Here is a 23628-nt window from a genome sequence, read left to right on the forward strand (position 1 = left end):
CAATACTTCCCTTTATCGTCTCTCACAGTGCTGAAAAAACATCCACAGTAAAATAAGAACAAGAGAAGTTTCGGGGTTGTTTTTCTTCTGCTTTCAAGCTTCTTCCAGAAAACTCCACTGTCACTCTTTAAGTAGATTTCTAAGTGTGTTATAAAAACAAAACTGGGGATATTAAATCTTTACCAATTACCTCTAGAAAAATAACAACGTTATTTTTAAATCAGTCATGACAAACACTTGGTGCATCTCAGCACACAATGTGTTCCTGCTGCACGCACCTGTCAGCTTTCACAGAGAATCTCAACATGGGGACTAGGTGTGTTTTCACAAAGGATGTTAAGGCAGTTTTAGGCTCTAATGATTGAACAGATTTATCACAGAATCATAGAATGGTTTAGGTTGGAAGGGACCTTAAAGATAATCTCATTCCAGTCCATTTCCGCAGGCAGGGATAGGGACACCCTCCACTAGACCAGGCTGCTCAGAGCTCCTTCCTCCTGCCTTGAACACTTCCAGGGATGGGGCAGCCACAGCTTCTCTCGACAACCTGTGCCAGGACCTCACCACCCTCACAGTAAAGAATTTGCCTTCCCAAAAATTCTTTTAACCACTACATAAATCCTTTGAGGCAAGCTATACTGGCCACAGAGAAGAGACAATGAGTACTAACAAGACAAAACACAAAAGTAACACCTGTTTTTCTGAATAGCATTGTGAAATTTAAGGAAATTCTTACTTCAGAAGGTTGAAGATAACATACTGAATATTGGTTACAATCAGAGCCTCATGGTAATCAGGGTGTTTATCAGGATGTGCTAAACAAACCAACCTCAAGCTCATGAAGACAAATACCCATGTATTTATAATACAAAATAGGAATGTTGCCATCAGATGACTTGTAAGGAAAAAAAAATTAAAGAAACAAGTGTTTATAGGAGAAAATAAGTAAACAGTCTACTGCTTTAAAACTCACTGGATCACATGCATTAATGATATAGCTTTACTAAGATAAATTGAGTCATATCATGAATGGAGTGGTTAATTGAACAGAAATTATGAGGGAAAATTAGGTCTCTTTTTTTTAACAAAAGGAAAAAGGCTATCCTAAGGAAACAATGAACAGAATATAAAGAGTTTAGGAGTACAGAAAGCTTATTAATTCATTTTTATTGAATGAATAGGGAAACATTATTTGTGCAAGTTGGTCATGGTACAACTTGCTTGTTTATGCTTCACAAACCCACAGGATCCTTAATGAGATCTCATTAGGCATCTTCTCCACTCCAGTGAAGTCCATGAGCAGAGAAACAGAGGTGGGTGCTTGCAGTCTAACTGCACTAAAGCTACTCAGCTAGAAACCACCCTCCTACTGTAAAAAGTTATAATCCATAATGAATCACTCCAGTAATACGATAATGAGTTACTGATCATGAGTTGCATCACAACAGTTCTATGCACAACATCTGAAGACTTAAGTTGTGAGAAAATTAAGTAGAAAAAGTGCAAGAGACAGGAGCTAAGCAGCTCCTCGGACTCACTTCCCTTTCCTAAAGCAACCCCAAACAGCTTTGTGAATGCTGGAAAGATGTAGCATAAAAAAGTTGTTGTATGACTCATCATTGTGTGATACTCATCACCAAGTGTGAACAATTTCTTAATAAGCAGTGAGAAAGCAAAACAATACTAGTAAGAATCTGACATATGCACCAAGCATAAAATTTCTGTACCTAGCATGGCATGCAATTCAGCAGAACAAACAGATTCTGATGTATACAGTCCTTAAATCTGTTATGTCTCAACCCATCTGCTACCTTACATGGGGGCCTGAGATATTTGTCTTCTTCCTTCAGCACACTGGTTACTCACATAGATGGTAGGCCACATGGCAGGTAAGAGGCTGATCTCAGCTGTTTCATCCCTGTCCTGCACAAATAGGGCACACACAAGTCAGATTATTATGAACCCTGTTATCCAAATCTTGAGCAATGGGATGATAAGGGCAAGGTGGGAAAATCAGGTGGCACAGGTGGTCCCATCATTCCAGACCTCCCTTCTTCAATTCCTAAACTATTAATATTAAACATTTATAAGTGTGTAACAAATGAAATTGTTATTTGCAAAGTCTCTTTTCAGCTAAGCAATTTAATACATTGATGAATTAGCAAACAGAGGAAAACAGAAAATAAATTAGAACATCATACTTTTGTTTACATTAAATGGTCACTTGTATTAATGTTTATAGCTGGTTTATCGAAGGGCAACATCCTATGATTCATTATTCATCAATATTAATGAACCTATTGTCCTTTACTTTTAATAAAGATTTTTTCTCACAGCGTAACTCCAGTACAATTTTTGAAGGATGTTTTGAGAACGTCAAGGAGCTGAAACTGGAGACTACCACTGACAAGGGAAGAGCATGTTACAGAGAAGACATGTCCCTGTGTTTGTAAATAAAAGCACAGGTAAATACCAATAGAAGTTATTTTATTTACTGTCATTAAATCAAAAATAAATGCACCTCCTGAAACCCATACTCCAGTAAACACTCACAGAAGGCACAGCACAACCACTGGCAGACCTGGATGTGTAGTGGCTGCAGGCTTGGTAGGAAAGGTGGATGCTGCTAATACCCTTTGTTCTATAAAACATCAAAGCTCCCATTCTGCCAGGGCCTGTTCAGTCTACTTACTTCAATAGAATGGTCTGACTCCATGGGAGAAGAAAGGAAAAGAAACCTCCACGCATGGGGATTTTCAAGACCTGACAGCAGAAAACCCTGAGAAACCTGGCATGATCCCAGAGCTGGTCCTGCTTTGGGCACAGGGTTGGACCAGATACCTCCTGGGGGCCCTTGTAACCCAAAGGATTCCATGAGAAAGGAGACATAGGAACGAGGAGCCATAACCCTTATCCCTTTAGATAACAGTGACAAATCTGAGAAAGCAAATAATGAGTACCTATATGTCCCCTACAGTCATCTCACAGAAAATGAGGAGGGACCCGTGTTCCAGAGTACATCACCAAGGACTTTCCACACTCAGCAGTCAAAACTTGCAACAGAATGTAGAAGAACTTTTCTTAAGGGATGTTTTAAAAGAGAAAACAATCCTTGATCTATTCTTGCAAGGAAATAAAGATTCTAGCTGGAGGAAGGCATGGAGCAACAAGTACACTCCAGATCCCTAAAGAGGCAGAACTTGTGTCATACCCTTATCCTCATTTTCTTTAAGATTATATTCAGACAAAATACAGACTGAGGAGCTGTATCATTTTCGGATCCCTTCCATGGTACCCAACTCTTCCTATTACAGTGTGTGAGAAGCCAGTAAATACCACTGCTCCACTGAGGCCAAGAGCCTAGAAATTCACTAGGGCATCATCCAGTTTGTGAGGACACTGTGGTCCCAGTGCTTGACATGAAAACAAACATCAAATAAATAAATAAATAACCCTTTTTGGTCTTTCTTCTCAAAACTCATTTTTTACATAAAACACCATTTATGTTTAGTCTGCATGGGTGAACAGGAACAGGAGCCTTACAAACCCAATTTTAGGTTGCATAAAACAGGTTTTAGGTAACTAAATTACATTCTGGAGTGCTAAACATTGTTGTGTTTTTCTTATACAGAGGCTGTTTAATTGGGTTCCCTGGACCACAGTAGCCCAGCTCTGGAGTCAGAGGTTACTGCTATGAGAACATCAGAAGGCAAAGCAGGGTTTTTTTGTATAATATATAGTAACTCAGTGACCTTTTTGGTGGAATGAGATATAAAAAGACCTATTTAACTGACTCACATGATGTCTGATAGCTGAAGCTAGAGAAATTCAGGCAAAACCACACATTTCACTAGATGAAGAGTATTTATTCTCTATCCAAGCAAATCTGTGAATCAACATTACATGCTTAGAAGGTGTGTTCAGGCAGAAGGTGAAGTTTTGATGCGAAGAACCATTTGGTAAAGTTATGGACTGAGCTGTGCAAGATGGCCAATTATTCCAGTAATGCCTTCCAGGCCATCAGTCATTTTGCTTGCAGCAGTGTTACCACCAGTTTACTACCACTAAAACCTGTATGAAGCAGAATTTCAACTAGAAAACAATAATCAGGCCTTTTCTTCACAGACTGGTCTCTTTTTCAGAACTAATCCGTGAAATAAATAGATCAAATCCCCTCTTGTTTGATCCTTTCTAAATCCTCTTTTCCTCATAAGGGGTCCATTCCCATTTTCTCTGTGAATATCCCCAAATAGCTCTCCTAGAGAAGAAGTACAAATATCCCTCCTCTGCTCCTTTTGTCTTTTTTTTTTTTTTTTAATGGGACTGTGTGCTGGCTTTTTAATTGAGATCCAGGCTCCCTGCAGGCTGCCACCTTGTTCTATAAACGTTTGTCTGGGCAGCCTCTCATTATTCACAGCTTTGGGTAATTCCATCTCCATTAGTGCTTATTAAGCCACAAACAGGAACCTTAAACACCACTGTATGGATTCTGTCTCTAGTCCTTAACCGTATTTTGGCACTTTTTGCTTGCTTCGTGTGCTAAGATTAAATGCTGACTTTGGGACAGAATTCTGTCCTTGTCTGTCCTGTTGGAGCGAATTTTGATTGTCTTGATAGTTTTGTAAAATAATCTCTGTGTAAGTACCAAAGATCTCAAACTTATCCCTCCTGTTTTGACTCAGGGCAAGGCCATTGCTCTCTGAAAACTCTTCTATGCTTGGATGAGACATTATGACAGGGGAGAAGAATCCTTTAAAATTATCACAACACTATGCCTTGTAGAAATCATTCATTTGTACTTAATTCCAAAGAACTTTGCCTGTTTGCCTCCATTTCCTATGGTAAAAATTGGAGATACTTGGCACAGACTTACATATTCTGTTACAAAAGGCAGTCTGCAATATTTCGTTTCATTCTTTTACATTCCCTCTTTCTTTGAGGGTACTTCTTGAAGTTCAGTTTGAATACAGAAGAGTTGTAATTCCAACTCAGTGGCTATGATTCAAGTTTCCTATTTCATATATCATAAGGAAAATGCTAGAGACCTCACGGATAAGCTTTGGTTAAAAATGTCAACATTACAGACCCTGGGCAATGTGCAGTTTTAGAATTGAATTCCACTTTTTAATGGGAAAAAAAAAAAAAAAGGCTCTCTCTGGCACTGATCTCCAAGCAGTTGCAGTGGCACACCTCAAAGGGCAGCCAACTTCAAGACAGAACACAGAGCAAGGGAGGACTCAAGCCTCTTGAAACTGCTTTGTCTCTAGAGAAAATAGTTTAAAAAAGATGTGATTCAATCCGAACACTTCATGTATGATGTCTCCAGTAATATGATGCAGCTGAAAACATTAAAAGTAGCAAGATAAAATTAGAGTTTAGAAATGTCCAGTTCAATAACAGTGTTTACAGTAGATGCAATCCACTGTCTTTATCCCCATTTCTGTACACCAGCATAGATGCTGATTTAGCAAAGTAATTAAGCCATGCCTAATTTTAAGCATGTGAGGAGTCCCATTGGGTTCAAAGAGATTATTCATATGCTTAAGTACATTGCTGAATCAGTGCTGAAATGAAAATAGTTACATAATTACAGGATTATATGAACGTAGAGTTGCAAATGTGATGTTTAAAAGAGAAAGGCTAATTTACAGGATGATAGGAACATTTAATTGCAGTTTAGAGATGGAAGGAAATCCACAGCCATAAATGATGATACAAAACACAGCATGTCTTTTACCATCACCATGGCATCTTTAACTTGGAAAGCTTAAACTGAGAACCAAGTTTAAGGTGCAAATTTTCACATACAGCCTTTGTACATTCTCTTCTGTACTTGTACACTTCTAAATAAAAATATCTGTTTTTCAGCATTCTTCGGTTTTTACTGTAACCCAGCACTGGTTCCACTGCACTGTAATATGAGGTCGTAACTGAGTTATTTCATAAGCCATTCCACTATCCCAGCTATAGGATCAGACACCTCTGATAGACTATTGGGCTATACTGCCTTTTTTTAGTTTTAAATCACCTTTCACTGATTAAACCCAACACCATGTCCATTCTCATAGATTTTAGGGACTTACGAACCAGAGCTCAGTTCCAAATCTACCAACAGTGGAATGCAGCTCTGCCTTGCACCTCCCACAGCACCCTTCTCTCATAGGTTTCCATTTTCTCTTCCTACAGGGAAGGACAAGTCACTCAGGAACCACTGAGCTTTCTCTACTGCAGATGGCAACATGATGTGTTCAGACAAAACCTTCACAGAAGCTGCTTTGGGTCTGCAGAGCCTCCATAAGTGAGGGTAGATTCATCATCTGCAGACTCAATAAGTGCCCCTGTTTGCAATTCAGAGCCTCCAAGGGTGGTCTAAAGATCAGAAGAGAAAATCTTTGTGTGCCTGCATCCCATTCCCCTCCAGTTTTCACATCCCTCAACTGTGCCTACAGAGAGGTTTATCCCTCTCTTCTCTTTATAACCCACAAGCAGCTTCTGAAGGGAGAGATCTACAATTATAAATGGAAAGCATGGGCCCAGCCTATCTCCTGAGTCACCTCATGCTGCTCTCAGCCATAGCCAGTTAAGTCAGAGAGGCTGCATCAATGCCAGTCTACAATTTGAGCTCAGCTCTGCCGTTGTGCACACCCAGCTTCCTCAGCTGGTGACTAGAGAGGAGGCCAGCGATGTCTTAACAACATTAATGAAACTGGAAGCTGTGACTATATATGACAAGTTTGTAGGGTCCTGTTCCCATGGCTGTTTCCTTCCTCTTTAATTTCTCACCACTGCCTAACACTGACACCATTCTACCACATAGAGCACTTTTTCAAGGGGTTCAAATGTGGACAGGCTACTTCTCTACTTTGCAGACCAATAAGGCTTGGACTTTGCTAATCTATGTCTGTGCGAGGGTAGAATGAGACAGTAAGCCCACAAAAAAATCTACTGCATTAAGAGGAAGCAGTTGGAACACTCCTTTGTTTGGTTAGCAGGCAGAACAAGTTTAGGGTGGGTTTATGAGAATACCTGATGTGTGATACTGATTTTTATTTGTTCTTCAATTCTACTGAGTGTGTGCTCTGAAAGAACACAGGGCTGTCAAAGCAGCCCACAACAGTAAACACATAACAACTTCACAATAAAGGCTTAAACCCCATGTCAATAAGAACCATACTTGCAGAAAATCTTGGCAGTCTTAAACTATTATCATTCCTCACAAAATGATTTCCCAAACATATAAACTTGCAGAAACACTAGCACAGATCACCAGGATCAACTGAAGTCAAGGTGCTTTTTCCATGGTAAAACAGAAATATAGAAAGCTTGCTGACAGATATGGGATGTTTCACCCTGTTAGAAGAGCACAGTGTCAATTTTCCACCATTTAAACCAAAGGTTTTGAAGGACAAAAGCTGTTTTAGAAGACAGAAAGGAGTCACTACGTTTCAGAGCACAAACCTGAAAGAGCACTGAAAGTTGCTCTTTCATAATCCTTGTTACACTACTGTGCCTTCAGTCCTTAGTATCCCTCTGTTCCTGAGACAGACGATCACATTCACCTCTAGAGTTTCTGGAGTTACAGACTCGCTATCGTGCTCTGAGAGTAAATCCCTGTTCTTGATACTCTGTCTTCTCCTCACGGTGTCATTTAAGAATAGGTGATTGAACAGATGATGGGCACTTACCTCTGCTAAAGAGTGTTTTTGCTCAGGTATGTGAGAAAAGGTTTGCCAACATTTCCTGGGGGACTAGAACTCCTGAGGAATTAGGGAAGTCTGAGAATTTGTGTATGGTTGACTTTCTGCTGTTTCTATCCCCTGAATGACCACCTCTTAACAGTGAAAAGGGGTCAGTTTTGCTGGGAATAAATTGCCTATTATGTTTGGGGGGAAAAAAAAAAAAAAAACACACAACAAAACCACAACTAAAATCAAAGCCAGACTGGAGCAGCAGGAGTTTCTCAGCAGGAGAGGACAGTGGCAGTGGGGGACCACTCAGCCCAGGCCTTCTGCCAGAACCGCACGGCAGCTCCATGAAACAGCCAGGGATTTCTCCAGGCACCATACACAGACCTTTACTGGAATGTGATGTGACCCCTGCTTATATTTCAAACCTGCATCCGAACCAAGAAGTCTTAAAGCAGCCTAACCTGCACAGAAAGAAGACCTGGGGAGTTCAAAGGAAGTGATTTTCAGCTTTTAAAGAATTCCTAATTGTCTGATACTGTCCCCAACAGAAACACAGCGGCAGCACCCTCATCTTGATTACAGGAATTGCTGCTCCAGCAGCTGGCAACAGAAACAAAACGGCATTGTGTGGTCAGTCAGCAAACAAGGGGAAAGCTTTGAGATCAGTTCCAGCTAACCTCCACAGCTCAAGTTTAAAGCACCAAATAACAATTCCCTGCAGCCTGGGGCCTGCAAACACTGAATAAAATTCAAAAAATGAAAAACAGTTCCCTCGAACCCGTTCAAGCAAGCAGTTTCTTAAAAATATGAGTACTGATTATGTTTCATGGAAAAAAGAGGAAAGCCACAATATAATAACCCTCGCTTGTGGAATAAGGGTGATTTTCACATTGTGAAGCCAAGTGTACTGTCTCCATAGGTGTACTCTGATGTCAAATACTGTCTTAGGCGTGTCCCTGTTCTGCTGCCCCAGAAAGAACCTGAGCAGCTCAGTATTTTTAAGGCAAGTTGCCTTGATTATTTTTCATTCCTAATTATTTTCTAAAAATAATGCTAATAAATGCTAGGTATTCATGCAGTAAGAAAACACACCCTTTAAATCTTTCATTATTTTTCCTAGTGCTACCATTTTCTAAAATTTGAAAATGACTACAGCAGTGGTTTCAATAAAAATTGGCAAATTAAAACAAATCTCTCAAACTTACACATGTTAAGTCAAAGATATGTACAAACACAATAACCTTGCAATTCTTTGGTTTATTTCAGTAAAGTCTGATTAAAAGCTTCTTACATGGTTTAATTGGCTAAAATAATTGTGGAACAGTCCTCGCTCCTATGTGAAGTCAGATATACTGGAAGTAATTTCTATGACAAAAGTGTTAGCTGAAGGAAGAAAGGGAAATTCATCACTGGAAACGTTCTTACTCTAACTTGGAAACACCCTTGGTACATAATCCCATCATCAAATCCCAGTGATTTGATTACTGAACATCAAAGGTTCAACATAAATTACCTTCCTTCTGCATCAGAGTTAGGGTCTTTGCTCTGGGATTAGAACAAGTTGTTTTTAGGGGAAAAAACCCCCACAACCAAATCCAAATAAGCTTTGCAGAAAGTCTGGTATTTCCATTTTTAGTGAGCTTTCTTCAGCCCCATGAGAATGAGCCCACAGAACCCCAACTGACCGCAAAAAGCATGCAAGGATAATCAATGAAACCCTTCTAACCTGGAAATTACTTTTGATTAGCAAAGGACACTCAAGGAAACATGATCATCAGCTTTGCCTAGAAATTTTGCTCCAGATTTCAGCAGGAGAGAGGTGAGCAGTGCACCAGCAGCTGAAAGGTAGCAAGGGAATCATAGAATGGTTTGGGTTGGAAGGGACCTTAAGGATTACCCAGTTCCACCCCCTGCCATGGGCAGGGACACCTTCCACTGTATCAGGCTGCTCAAAACCCCATCCAACCTGGCCCTGAACACTTCCAGGGACGGGGCAGCCACAGGTTCTCTGGGCAGCCTGTGCCAGCCAGTGTCTCAACACCCATACAGTAAAGAATTTTCTTCCTAATATCTAATGTAAACCTTTCCTCTTTCAGTTCAAAGCCATTCCCCCTTGTCTTGCCACTATATGGCTTTGTAAAGAGTCCCTTTATGATTTTCTTTTGGAACCCCTTTAGGTACTGGAAGGCTGCTCTAAGGTCTCTCTTGTCTACCCTTCCTAAAGAGCTTGTATCCTTCCATTCCAACACTTCTGTCATAGGAGTCATCTCCCACAGTAGGCCAGTAATACTGTAGCCCTGTTAGTCCTTATATCCATGCTAATGTCATGTTAATCATTATAGTACTTGTGAAAGAGATGCTTTTAAGGCCGCTCATTCACGACAAGGCAGGATGGTTTTCTCCCTTTTCCTACATCTATTTTAAGAGAAGATTAGAATCGTCTTGAAATAAGACCTGATGAACAGTAAATAAAGCCCTTTATCAGCTCTGGCTACATTCTGTCTCCTTAATCATGCTTCTATTTCCAGTATACATCTGTCAGAGATCAAGTGGTATCCCAGCAGATTAAAAACAGGCTCCCAAAGCCGACACAGAGAGGCTGATCGTGCAGGTTTGTCTGTATTTGTGGTCTCCAGTGACTTTTCATCCTCAGCTTCGAGCGATGGATGAACCATGGTTGCTGGAGGGTGGTGACAGACCAGGCATCAACAGCCATCAACATCCCAGAGTGATATCCTACGGCAAGTGCAACCTGAGCATTTCTCAGGAAAAATGGATGAAGCCTGTGACAAAGTTCCCCTCAGCAAGACAATATCTCAACAGCCAGGAGCTCTACCCCTGACAATTCACAGAGTCCACCCTTCCCTTGTTTTTGACAAGCCATCAGCATTCTTCTGGCACTGAATTATATTTGGCTGTGTGGCAGCATCTTAGGGAGTTACAGTGAAGCTCTGAGCACATCTAGTTGGGAAATAAATGGTGTACAAAATGCCATAAAATCTTTTATGAACACACTGCTGGGCCATACAGGCTCATCTGAGCAGCAGGTGAGAGGCGCAAAGAATCTTGGTATTCCAGGCAGAAACTGACCAACAAAGTTATTCCCTTCAATCTGCAAACCTCTGGATGTCAGAGGAAGTCCAGGCTATGCAGGGACAAGGGAAAGGTCTCAGCTTCTTCTAGCTGTCCCTGACTGCACTTCAGGGACACTGTTCACATCTCTGTCTTTCAGGACAAGTGATGTAAATTTTAAGTAAAAGAACACAGTGTATGAGCAGAGTAGAGACCACACACCCCTATAACACACTTCAGTTCCAGGTCAGTTGTATGGTGTGTTTTGAGCTCTCCTCCACAGCCTCCACCCCAAAACCCAAACTGAGATTCTTTCATTGAAGCTTTCACAAATCCCTCCTTATCTTTCTTCTATCTGGCCACATGTTGAAGTAGCTTTGCTTATCAGCAGAAAGTAGCATTTCTCAATAATCCATTTTACTTTGGATTTCATTTAGGTAGATCTTCCAACAGCTCCAAAGAGCTCAGTCTTACAAGAGACAGTTCTGTCTCCTAAAGTTTGAGTGAGGTCTGCTACATCATCAAGCAAAATTATAGCATGATTTGTAGTTAAGATCTTTAATGACAACTCTTTCTTAGGCATGGGAGAATTACAGAATTAGAGAGATATGTCAGCAATACTTCCTTGTCTGTCATGGTGACAGAAAAACTGCATAGCCTGAGCATTTATATATCACAGAATATTATGAATTCTGTACAATAAATCAAGACCATCTAATCACCATTGCTTCTTAGAACACCTATGAATTTTGGAAGCCTTATGTTCCCCAAAAGATAGATTATCAGTATATTGTGCAAAGAACCAAAGTATTGTGTGTAAAACATCTGACTCCAGCAAAGTTAGTGAAAGTTTTGGAATGGAGTGGTTTTTTTTGGACAGCCAAGGTTTCACCCTACTTTGTACTTCCATTAGTACAGACTAAGACATCAGCACAGCCAGCCTAGCTCCATACTCATTTATTAACACAGGGCTGTCCTATGAAAGCATCACACAAATAGGAACATCCTGAAGAACTGGCCAGAAGGAAAAAATGTTGTATTGAAGTGCCATAAAGTCCTTTAGGTAGCACTCATAAAATTTCAGCTGGGTTTCTCTCAAGGTGCAGGATTATGAGCCTGGAGAGCCTGTTTTGATGGCTGACTAGTACAGACCTCCAGAACTGTAAGTCATGTATCCTCTCAGTTCTTCAGCTTTCCTCACTACAAGCTGTGGAGAATTCCCACCTCACGAGTACACTGAGAAGCTGAACAGGTTGTTCAGGTACGTGCTGGTCACAGAACGGCAGGTTCTTGTGCCTGGTGGATTAGTCCATGTGAGCTGAAGATGGGCAGCGTGACTTTTTCCTCCCCCAGGAGTACCCAGCAGCTGTACTCAGCTTGTGTCAGCCCCAGTTCCACAGAGGTCAGGTTTTTCTTTATTGCAGCTTGCAGAGAGTTAATGGTTAAGCCAAGAAGGAATAACACTATTAGGAGTACCTTACCTCTTTTAACACGGTCTTTTAGGAGGCTGAGTATACATATTTGAAAGAATATTTTTCAGGTCATTAAGTGCAATGCCTTCCCAAAGAAAAAATTCTTGTTCACTTCTAGAAATAGCTGATATCTGAGGCAATGAGAGCAAGTTGCCTTGGATCAAGTTAAAGCTAAAACCAGTTCAGCTAGAGTAGTGAAAAGGTTATATATTCACCCCCATTCTGAACTAAAGTAGATTTTTTTTTTAAGCAACTTAATAGGTTGAAAAGTCCTTGCTCCTTAACAAGGAAGTATCAAAAAATCAGAAATGCTAAATGTAAAATGTTTCCTTGAATTTCTAAAGGTTTCCTGTACAACACATTAGTTGTAAAATGGTATATAAAATCATATGAGCTTGTGCCAGGCTGTTTGGGATTCTGAGCCTTTTTTTTTAACATTACATTATTGGGGGAAAATCCAGTGTAAGGAGGGTTAACAGAGTAATTAAATATTCTTTTAGGTGTTGTTTTACAGGCTCACTCCTCTCTGCAGTTTTATGAGCAACGCCTGCAAAAGCTGGATTATGACTTTGTTATTTTCCAGCCCCTGAGTGTTTTCCCTTTCCCCCAGGACCATTTTATTTGCAATGAGAATCCATGGGAGAAAGCCCTCAGTAAAGCTAACGCTAAAAACATGCAGCCTTGGCTCCTGTGAGGCCTTCCTCAGGCATCTCTCCTTCCTGCTGAGCTCAGGAGCAAAGCTGCAGACATGGTCAGCGTGAAGATTAATGTTCCTATACGCTTTCTAAAAAAAGGAACAAGGAAAGGTATTGGCACACATTTTGTATCTGTTCGGTTTAACGATTAGGAAAAACCAAATAAAGGCTTATTTCACCACACACTTAAAATAACGAATTTAATGTTAAGAAAACTTGATACAGTTTCAACTGAGAAGGCATATCCATTGCTATGGCTGCGTTTTATGCATGCATATGCAGAGATAGATCTAATCACTGGCTGAAGCCATGCTGTGTCTACATTTATTAGATTTCAGGGATGCAGCAAAGATTTGTTTTTCTGGGGAGCTATTTATAACATCTTATAATGAAGGTAAGAGGTTTCTTTCTATGTGCTCCTACAAATACTGCTTTAGAAGGATTAAATCCTCGGAATTATAACTCAAACACTGAGCTCTGCTGTGAGTTTGACGGCAAGCTTGGCTCCGAATGCGGTGGTTTTGTATCTCAATGGGATACAGCCCACATTTGTAACTCTGGCTGACTTTAGGATTTCACAGCGTTGGCTCTGTGCTGCCATTAAGCAGAAGCTGTGGGTTTCTAGCTGTCTGACGGCCACTTGAAAGTCAATTTGTAGTTGTTTATTTCACTAGAGCTGCTCCTCACAGGATTAGCCAAAGGGACAGCAGCAAACGTGTAGCACAGCATTTCCAGTGGCCCGTGAAAGGGAGGCGATGGGGCGCTTTACAGGCTGTTACCAGCAATCCTGCACTTCCACTTGGCAGGACTTGGACACATGGGGAGGAATTCATTTGGATCTGGGGCAAAAATCACTGAGAGCTGGACCGGCTTAGGATTCCCTGGAAGAACATGAAAATAATTTATCTCTAAGATTCAGTCTGTATTCCCCAAATACTTACTGTATTTCAACAGCTACAAATTATTCTCCTTACTGTTGTTTAGCCACTCCCATTTTACATTTACTACACTTTATCTTTTAGGGATGAATTAAAACCAGCAGCTCTGTCTCTTTCCCTGTCTATAAAACAAAACCACAAACAAAGAAGATATAAGCAGTTATAACTGAGTTTTACCTGTCATATCCTTTTCACCCTCCAACAAGACACTTCTGTTGCCAAGTCTAGGGTGACACTACACTCAGTTCATTTTGTCATAAGAATTCATACTTATAAAATTTACCATAAAATCCATTTTGCTTCTTACCAAAGGAATACATTCTATGATATAAGCAGACTTTTATTTTAAGTTATATTTCTTGTTTACATGGCACAAAGTAAACTTAAAATGGTATAGTACAAACAGATGTGATGATTCTACTGAGCTTGTGGAGAGGCTGAAAAATACATATGGTAAGAAGCAAAGACTGGTCAAGCCACTTTATAAAGTCAAACTGATGATTATGAAGAAGTATTCTCACTTGAAATTATCATTCAGTCTCTTTCCAACCACATTTGGCTATTTGGTGTTTGATTTTCACACAACACTAAGCACGTGTTCTGTATTTTGTGCCTTTGAATGTCACTTACACAAACCATGTAGGACACCACGTAACACCAGCCCAACAGAGAGGAGGAGATAATTCTGCATCTCAGGAGAAGAATGTATCAAAACAGTGTGAAATACCCTTACCTGCATACCCTGAACCCATCAATCTACAGGTGCTACCAACTGGAACTCCATGCAATTGGAGGGACCTGGAGCACCTGCTGAGCTCTAGGGTTGGATGCCCACCCCACTTGCATCCCGTGTTCACCATGTGAATTACGATTTCAGTGTGGATCCCTGAGAAGAGTCTAGTGTGTTCATGAGGGCAAAAAGAACAACTCCTCTCTATGCTCCAAGCCCCTATTTTGCTTGAGCAAAACTGCAGAGCACAGTACCACTGAACCACATATCAACATAGTTCTAACTTGCCTGTAGTTAAAAACATATTAATGCACCAGAGTCACAGAATCTCCTCCTACTGTCACCTCCCACAAAAAAGGTTGATCAAAATAAAATAAGAAAAGGTCACAATTGTGGAGAGGCAGAAGCAGATTTTTGCAGACAATAAGGATATGCCAAGTGGTTTAAGATGAAATGTAAGTACATTTAATGCAGCACTGTGCTACACATAATGAAAGATTAGGCAAATCAGCCATTAACTAGCCATATTCCATCATTCCTGCAGACAGCATCTACAATCAGTCAAAGCCTGGGGTAACAGCTCAATAGTTTATCAAACTAAACATCACAGATGCCACACTCAACTTCTGCCCTCTTTGCTGAATACTTCAACTCAGAATGCAGATGTTACCATAGCAAACCTCACCACCTCCTTTCCAGCAACTGAAAGCTGGGCAGCAAATAAAACAGTACTATTCATTCCTGAGTTGAAGAGTCATACCAAGGTTAAGGGATACAATCATAATGTTGCCAAAGCCTGATTTTGGGATTATTCAAAGTCAAACTTTTATCTCTAGAAATACCTCTGTCCTGCAAGATCGACTGACTGCATCTAAATTAAACTCCTGCTTTTAATCTGCTTCTAGAAGATCCAGCCTCTAAGATTATTTTGAGTAATTTCTTATCTTGAATATAATGCGTCATTTTCTTTAACAGTTATTCCACTACAGCTTCCAGGCACTGGCAATTCCAAGTTTTCTCCAGTATATAATAATGCTTTCAGCTTAATCTAGTATTTCCCCTTTCTTCCAAAGATACACTTGCACTGGGCAGGTGAACTTGAAGCTCAGATTCAATGTTTTGATGGTTGGGAAAAAAAAAGAAAATTAGAGAAACTGTCCACAGTGCCAGGTCAACATCCCAGCATATACTTTGAGTAAGTGCTTAAGTCTCATTAAGGTCTGTTTCTCTCCATAAAGAAGGAAGGCTCAGACCACTTCCTACTTATATCCTTCAGCAGCGTTATTGGCTGCTTTTCTTCTGCTTCCAGACAGCACATCAGGAAGTGCATTTGATCAGTGCATCCTACCAGCTTTGCATTTAGAAAGTCTTCCTGGAACCACCCTTTGCATGCACCATGAGAACCAAAGCCATGCAACAATTCTTTCACCAGTGGCTGGGAAAAAAGCCACTCACAAAACCCAACCACAAACTTTTGATGCTACACACTTACTCAGCACAAAGATGTAGAGTTGGAAATTTATTTTTAGAGAACAGATTTTTTTTCCCTCCAGCTATATAGAAGAATACTTAGTTTTTATTCCAGGATAGGATGGAGACTCACAATACAAATTTTTTTAAAACTAGCCATGATTATCAGCACCGTTTATAGGCACTATGTAAAGAGTTAATTCCCATTTATTAGAGCAGTCCAATGGTTATTTGCATTACAGTAATTTCTTTGTCTCTTCCATGAAGCCACATAATATTTTGATGCATAACTGTTAAAGTGAAATCTCTGTACTTTATGCACTTTAACTTTGTGCACTGTGCTGGTTTTGGCTGAGGTACAGGTAATTTTCTTTGTAGTAGCTGGTTGGAATTGTGTGTTGGACTTGTGCCGAAAACAATGTCGATAACACAGGGATGTTTTCATTATTGCTGAACCGTGCTTGCATAGAGCCAAGACCTTTTCTGCCCCTCACCCCAAAAGCAAGTAGGCTGAGGGCTGACAAAAGTTGTGAGGGGGCACTGCCATGAAAGCTGACCCTAAAGACCAAGGGGATATTCCACACCACCTCGCATCATGCTCAGCATATAGAGCTGGGAAAAGAAGGAAAGAGGGGGACATTCAAAGGGATGGTGTCTGTATTACATGTGATGAGACCCTGCTCTCATGGGGATGGCTGAACTCCTGCCTGCCCATAGGAAGCAATGAGTTAATTCCTTGTTTTGTATTCCTTATTAAACTATCTTTACCTCAACCCATGAGTTTTATTCTTCTCATTCTCTCCTCTACCCCTCTGGGGAGGAGGGAGCAAGCAGCTCCATTGCTGCTGGCTGGGGCTGCATCACGACATGTAGAAGGGACATCCCACAGGCAGCAAGGGGCTGGGCTGGGCCTCATGTGATTAAAACTGGTCAACAGTCTGGACCCCAGATCCTATTTGTCCTGGATTTGGCTGGGATAGAGTTCATTCTCTTCTCAGTAGCTGGCACAGTGCTGTGTTTCGGATTTAATGTGAGAATACCGTTGATTACATGCTACTGTTTACCCTAAGTCAAGGACTTTTCAGATTCCCCTGCTCGGCCAGCGAGCAGGTGCACAAACAGCTGGAATGGAGCACAGCTGGGACACCTGACCTGAGCTGGCCAAAGGGATATTCCACACTGTAAACCACCATGCTCAGTATATAAACTGAGGCAGTTGTCTGGGAGGAGCCAAGCATTGCTGGGGAACAGGCAGGGCGTTGGTCAGAGGGTGGTGAGAAACTGTGTGGTGCATCACTTGGGTTCTGTTAATCTCTCTCCTTTTCATGACAATTATTATTATTAGTAGCATATTATTATTCTATTTTGTTTCAATTATTAAACGGTTCATATCTCAACCCACGAGGTTTACCCTCTCCAATCCTCCTCTCCATCCCACCCTGGGTGGGGAAATGAGCAAGCAGCCATGTAGTACTTTGTTACCAGCAGGGATTAAACCACAGTACCACTTCAAGATGCCTTCTGATTAGGAAGAAATACAATTGGACTAATCCAGTGAAACAGTAAATATAGGGGGATTTCACAACTCTGAAAGATTTGCCTTCTATTAATACAAGCTGCATCCCAAACTTATATATTCCTGTAGTCATTTAGAGCTTGTCTTTGGACAAAGAGCTGTTTGTCAAGAATGAGAGGAAATATACAGTCTTAGAGTACTCTGCAGCAAGCACTGTCTGGTACTTCTGAGGTATTATAGCAGCAAGAGCTTTTGCTACTTATAACACAATGTATACTTAGAACATCTGGCATTTGTAATGAAATATTTGGTATTTCTCCTAACTGATCTTCTAATTAGATGCCATTCTTACATGAAATAAAATTCAAAACACTAGCCATAAAGCATAAAAGAAGTAAATTCTGCTGAATGCCAGTTCATATGAGGGTATGTCCTATTTGCCTTCCAGGTGATGTCCCCAAATACACTTTTGATTCTTGTGCTGCCCATTTCTTTCGCATTCATGGCTAAGTCTCACTGTGGAACAGCAGTTTTTTCCCTCCACAGAGCAGGTGAATAAAATGATCATCCACTCATTTTGTACTTTAATTAATATGCTACTGCCTCCAGAATGATAAGGTTGACAGATTAAATCCAAGAAATGGTTGTTTCTTTGGATCTGGTACATACCAGAAACACAAGAAAGGAACTCAACGCACAACAACTGGCTTCCTGAAACACATTGAATCTGAAATCTTTATACCACAGCTCCTGGATGATCACAGGAATAACAAATGGGAGAGGCAAGAGGTCCCTCCCTGCTACTGTTAATAAACATAATATTTAAACATATATATCTTTGAAGACCTGTTACGTTTCATCCTTGAAACCCCAAACAGCAACAACGCTATTTTCTATGCAGAAATTAGGCATTCAGGAAATGTGAAGTGCCAGGAAATAAATGCAGGGTTTATTTTAATAGATTCATTGTTACCTGCAGACACAGTCTAAGCAAACATTTCCTTTAGCAATAAAGTCAATAGCAGCCTCTCCAGCTGCTGCAATGACTGCCTTTGTGACATCTCCATGGATAGTTCTCTGTTCCATGTAAGTTTGTTGAACTGACAATAACACAGGAAGCTGGCAGTTTTAATTTTAATCTCCGCATTGTAAAGATATGAGCAGTTTCCTCACAAATTCGTGGCACAGTTAAGAGGCTATATCCAACTAAATGGGATTACCAGACAGGGAGCTGAACTCCCCAGCTCTTCAGAGCCCCAGAAGGCAGAAGCTGCCGTGGCTGAGGACTCACTCACCTCTGCACAGCTCCCTGCTACAGCCCAGGAAGGTGCTGCAAGGGGGCACAGCCCTGAGGCTCTGCAGAGCTGGGCAGAGCTATTCCACCTGGTAGATACTTAGAAAAAGTGAGGTATGAGTGTTTCAGGGGCAACGCTAAGCACTTAAAAGAATTCAGAAATCTTCCTGCCACGTGTTTTATGAGAGCCACTGGCTTTGTTCCATGGTTATCCCTCCCTTCCCTCTGATTTTGTTTTTTCTCATTTTTGTCACTATCACCGTTTACATCAGAAATGCAGAAGCATAAAAAGTAGTAAAAAACCCCAAACCAAACCAAAACAACAATAGAGCTTACAACATAAAAACTTTAATGTTTCTAATAACTGAACTTTTTCTTCCCCATGCATGCTGGGGAAGGACCAGAATTCATACTACCTTCTGGATCTTACAGACTGCAGTGTCCTGGCACACAAATCGCCTCCCAGCCAGAGGGATTTTCCTGTCCATTTGAATTACTGTGTTGCTGTGATAGGGAATGACTTATTTCTGTGCCTTCCCCTCCCTCCTCCAAGATTTTTACACACTCTTACCCAAAAGCACATGTATACGTGTAAAAACATGTTTATACACAAAACTGGCCTTGTCTCTGCGACACTAAAGCAAAAAGTTTATTTGCTGTATCAGAAAACAAAACCCAGCAAACAATTAAGGGTTTAGAGCTCAATAAATGACTCACCATGCCCATGTGTAAATAAGAGTCTTAATAGGTACCACAGCCAAAGTGTATGTGGTTGAGGGTCACATTTAAAAAACATTTCTTTTTGTCCCAAAAAAGGAATCAGAAACTCAGTAGATTCACTGGTTTGGAGTTCTTATAGTTGCAGAGGTGTCAGAGATTGTACAGATACATCCATGAACACCCACACACCCACAACTGATTTCATCGCTGTCACAACAGCAGATCACAATGGATGTTACCCAGAGCCACAGGGAACGCTAAGAACGATTCCTGCAGCTGCAGTAATTCCTTGTGGCCTACAGCTTACTTTTTATCACATACTTTATGAAAGCTTTTTCTCCACACTGAAACAGCCAAGAGATTTACATTGCTTTTCTTGTCTTTCACTTTGAATTTCAAGAGCTGCAGATCTCTTAACAAGGCACATTCCCCAGTAACACAGAGGGAGAGACCACAGGAATACTCCCCTCAGCTAACTGTGGTGTTACAGGCACAAATCCAGAACAAACCCACAAACATTCACTATCATTTGGGCACCCTCTTCCTAACCTACCTGCTGCTTCAGAAGATGTGCAGCTCCACCAGCCCCGGGTCAGCTCCACCAGCCCCACACTCCCCTTCCAAGGAGCTAAAAGCTGCAGTAGTATGAGGACTGCTATTTAAGCAACTAAACTCACCCCAGGTGTTCAGAATACACACTTTATCTAGGATCCATCTGCAGGCAATCAAGAGAACAAGATGCCTTCAGCAGGTGATTCATCTGACTTATCAGCTATCTAACTGCTAGGCTGTAATGGGTGGGTTTTTTTCTGTAGGAGCTGAGTCTCAGCCTAAGAAAGCACATTTTAAAAGAGATGTGCCAATACCTTCTATTGCTATAAAGATCACTAAATTTCATATTTACCTACCTTAAAAATAACACTGAGGGAAAAAAAAACCCAATTAAAAAAAAGCAGAATAAAAAAGCCTAAGTATAAAACCATCACAAACCCCTTGAAAATCAGGGCATACTTCCTCTTCAGATAATCTTTTTTTTTTTTATAGGCACTATTGTTCTCTTTCTAGCAAAGTATTTAAGTCAGAGAACACTGACAGCATAGGCTGTCAGACATCTGATACACATAATCACTTCTATGGCCTGGTTTCCCTTCTAGTCAATAGAGTTTAAGCAACATGACAGATGTAGCTTTTATTTGTTTTCTTGTTTAGTTTTCATTGCATCAGGGTGACTTTCTGTCTGCATGAAGGCCTTAAAAAAAACCCAAACTGAAACTAAGGTGGCAAATTGACAGTGGCCTGAACAAAAGGCAGGAAACAATTATTCTGCTACCAAACATCAGACTATATTTTTGTTATCATGCATCCCTGGGTACATAAACCTCAAAATTTTGTGGAGAATCTCAAACAAAGAAATGAAACAAAAAAAAAATCTCTATTTGCTCAGAGCATAAATATATATGTATAGATAGATACATACACATAGTAGAGAAGGGACTAGCCACAGACCCAAAATCTATGGCAATTTTCAAAGTCAAAGCCAATATGCACAGGCTGAATGTGTCCTAGTAAATCAAACCTGTCTATGACTGTCCCCTGGACTTGGTTCCAGGAGCCACGGAGCACCCTGAGCCCATGGAGCACCCTGAGCCCAAGCTCCCCTGCCTATCCTGGTTGCCCATGGGCTTCCTGGTCCCCACTGACTCACACAGTCCCACCCAGGAACTGTTCACTGGGGCTGGTGTGAGGCTCGGAGCCCCTCTGGCCACCACACTGACAGCCAGGCTGTGGAGGTGAAGAGGACCCAAACCTGGGTGCTGAGCCCTGGTGCTGGCAGGGCTGTGCCCCACAACAGCGCGGCATCTGCAGCAGGAGCAAGGGAGCTGTTTGCAGGAGCTTCTGGAAATAGAACAGTGAGATTTTTCCTGAGGAAGATGAGGATCCAGTTGTGCAAATGGTATAGAGCTGTATGCTGAGGAAACAGGAGGTTCCTCACACCAGTCTGAGACTCAGACTGGTGCTACCCAAAATCTGCATCAGTATTCAGACATTCGGCGTTGGCCACAACTAAAGGGGAGACAGCAAAAACACATGACAGATACTGTCTGTGCTCAGAGATGATGAAAGGAAAATTAAATTTTGAATTAAATCTGTGACTGGGTTGAAGAAAGACCCACGTGTTTCTCTCCAATATTTTCTAGAAGTGCTCATATCTCAAGAGCATTTTGGGTTGTTTTTAAGACTTTTCATGATTCTTTCTACAGCTGCTTCTCCTGTTTAAGGTTAATAATCCCAAGGATGTTCAACTTTAGCTACATGTAAACACAGGAATACAAACCAAAGCCCACAAAAGATTTTCATGAGTGAGAGCTATACTGACTGATCTTTTTCTCAGAGACAGGGATGTGGGGGCAAATGCTGACTACTGGACTAAAGAAGTGCTGTAAGTGTTTAGTGGAGATGATGTTTTATTTAATCACGAAACAGCTAAGAAAGAACCAGTTTTATTTTACAATACTTTATCCCAGATTTCACAGAAACTTTGTCTTTACTTCCAAGAGATCAGTCAATTCTGCAGTGTCTCATGAAGAAGATGCCTTCTTCTGCTATAAATGTGAAATCTTATTCAGAAAAGAGGCCCATTTTTTTATTTTAATAGACAATACAAAGGAAAGGCTGGCCATAAGAGCTCTCTGTCCCTTATTTAAAACAAGGCTTACAGTATAAAGCAAAACCATAAAAATACCTGTGTTTGGAGTACAACTTCAGGGAGGACAGAGAACATCAGGATCACTTCTAATAATATTCCCTCTTTATATGTGCCTTCAGAAATGTAGTAAAGAAAATCTCTAGTAACAATATCCTGTATACTCTCTCTTTCTTGAGCAGCTGAAGGAACCATTTTGGCTCATAGCTTCCTAGATTTTCAACATCCCTTATAGAGTAAGTTGAGATATGGAGAGATATTTACAATGATCCTACTCTTTTAGGTTCCAAGTGATTTGTTTATCACATAATCATTTCTGGCTTTAAAAAAAAAATAATTAAAAATTAGATGTTGAAATTAAATCATTTTGTATATAGCACTGTGAATATAAATGGACACTTTGATCATTAGCTGACACAATGGATTGTCTCCCTGAGAATAATTTGGGTATTAGACTTACGTGTGCCTGCCCGCCATCAGGCCTATAATAAGTTAAGCTACTTAATATGATTAGCTTCTGAAATGGAATTTACTGAATCAGAGAAGACGGGAGAAAATGAGGAAATAGAGTTTTCTTTAGTGCTGCATACTACAAATCCTGCATGTCTTTTTGGCTGCAAGAATCTGAGTTTTGTGTTGTTTTAATTTATGGCACAGAACAGAAGTCACACACACAATGTCCTCTCTTCAGATGACAGTTTAAGTGATAGGGTGTAAAAAGCTCAAATTTAGATTTGGTTTGTGGGAAAATAATTCACACAGAACACCAGCTTTACCTGGTTGGCATTGTACAGAGAGAGACTGAAGGTTGTCAGAGTCGAGTTGCTGAGTTGTTGTAACCAGGTCCTGTCCTCTGCATCCACAGAGATAAACCTGACTTCTGTCTCCAGTTTAGTACGAACCAGGATCTTGTTGTCTGCCTGTCTTTCTGTACAGATGTCAAGAGTCTGGGTGTCCCCATTTCCCCAAAGAAGCAACCTTCTCTTCACCAAAAGACTGACAAATTATAGTGCAGGGTTCAGCTTGATTAAATTTCAGAGAATCCAGACATGAAATTTCTGTCATGTGAAGAATTTAAAAGACCTTCAGGACTCATAATCCGAAAAAAATCAGGAAGAACATGGTTCGCAATAGCCACTTTCACTGGCAACACTGGTATTAATTAATATTGCCAAAACAAGAAACTGAACTCCTAGTAATTAAAAACTTGCAAAAGCAGCTTTAGTGCAAGCAATGTCCTATTCAGCTGAGTTTTTAGTGGTATAACTTTCATACAACATGAACACACAACTAAGCCATTAAGTGATGTTCAGGTTAGTAAGGACCTAA

This window comes from Myiozetetes cayanensis, unplaced genomic scaffold (assembly GCF_022539395.1).
Source record: "Myiozetetes cayanensis isolate MyiCay16 unplaced genomic scaffold, myiCay2020 scf5-8, whole genome shotgun sequence".
Taxonomy (NCBI): Eukaryota; Metazoa; Chordata; class Aves; order Passeriformes; family Tyrannidae; genus Myiozetetes; species Myiozetetes cayanensis.